The sequence below is a fragment of the Etheostoma spectabile genome, chromosome 16 (genome assembly GCF_008692095.1).
Source record: "Etheostoma spectabile isolate EspeVRDwgs_2016 chromosome 16, UIUC_Espe_1.0, whole genome shotgun sequence".
Taxonomy (NCBI): Eukaryota; Metazoa; Chordata; class Actinopteri; order Perciformes; family Percidae; genus Etheostoma; species Etheostoma spectabile.
In genome coordinates, this window is record NC_045748.1 from 22,327,694 (window position 1) to 22,329,062 (window position 1,369).

General features: G+C 44.7%; 1 pseudogene; it reads left to right on the forward strand.

The window, feature by feature from the left end:
* LOC116704739 (growth arrest and DNA damage-inducible protein GADD45 gamma-like) overlaps nt 1-291 on the forward strand; it is an 8,439-nt pseudogene extending 8,148 nt beyond the window's left edge.
* The last annotated feature ends 1,078 nt before the right edge of the window (nt 292-1,369 follow it).

Genomic DNA, 1,369 nt, shown 5'->3' on the forward strand with positions numbered 1-1,369 from the left:
TTCCCACTGCGTCCTCATCACGGTACGTAGAGCTCGGATAACAACGTCCCGGGACTCTGAATCCCTATCAGAGGGGGGGTTTCTATGTGATGCTTTCTGACAGAAACTGTGTGTGACCAAGGCCTCTTTCCTCCCCCTTGTGTGTACAGAACCCAGCTGACGGGTCTTGGGATGGACCCCGCTCTGGAGAAGCTGCACCTGTTCTGTGAGGAGAGCCGGCGTCTGAGCGACTGGGTTCCTGAGACAGCCTCCCCGAGCGTTGATCCGGGCCTCGGCTCCCCTCTTCGCTAGATGCTGTAAAGTTCTTATCTGGAACTACTCATTCTGGTGAACAGGGCGAGCTGTTTCTGCCCATCCTGGACACTCCTGAGGAGGATTCCCGTCCAGGCAGCACGGCGCCGGCCCCGGGGGGGCCCCGTGAACCGTCGCCTCTGTCCCTTCCATGCCAAGATGACTCTCATTCTTCATGTGAATGAGAGCCAGGTATGCCACGAGAGCGACGCATCGACCTCATTCTTGTGCGGATGAGGTTTGGAGAGGAAGGAGATGCGAGTTGTGCGTCCTGTGGGTTTTTTCCGCGAGCAAACGTCGCCCCCGAGCACGCGCAGCAGGAGAAGAAGCGGTGCTGAGACAGAGGCGCTCTTAAAAAAGGGACTTTTTTAACGACGCCCTCTTATCGCTGAGCAACACGCCAACAGTTTGCAATCAGCGGAAATGTTTCCCACTTTCCAGAATTGTCTTAATGCTCTAAAGGTTTCACTTTAGAAATTTAACAATGACAAATAATACTCTTAAAAGTAAAAAAAACAAAATTGCTAAAAATGTTTCTTCTCTAAAGGTTTCACTTTAGAAATTGAACAATGACAAATATTATTCTAAAATTTAAAAAAACAAACATTGGATAACAAAAAGTTTCTTCTCTAAAGGTTTCACTGTAGAAGAGTAACACTGAAAAAAAAACACAAAAAGTGTTAAACTGAAAATACTTGTGTGTGTGAAAAGTGTGTGAATCTGAAACAGGAAAAATATGACGAAAAATGAACGAACATGTAGTAATTTTATAGGAGTACTGTAGTATTTTCTGAGAGTTTCACTTCCGCTTTGCTATGTTAAATGAAATAATATGTTCGCTGGATATTGGAGTTGTTGTGACATGAAAGCCAATAAATAAAATGGTTGAATTCAATATTGCCTTCTGACTTTTTCATCCAAAGTTTGATGTTTTCGGAGCCCTTTTTGGGGAGTTCTTTCAAAGTTTCCTGTGTGTTAACATCTTGACCAACGCTGCTGCAAGCAGTCTGCAGCCCTGAGGCCATTTTTACAGTTTATTGTCTGTCTGGATTTATTTTATAAAAAAGCTTGTAAAACA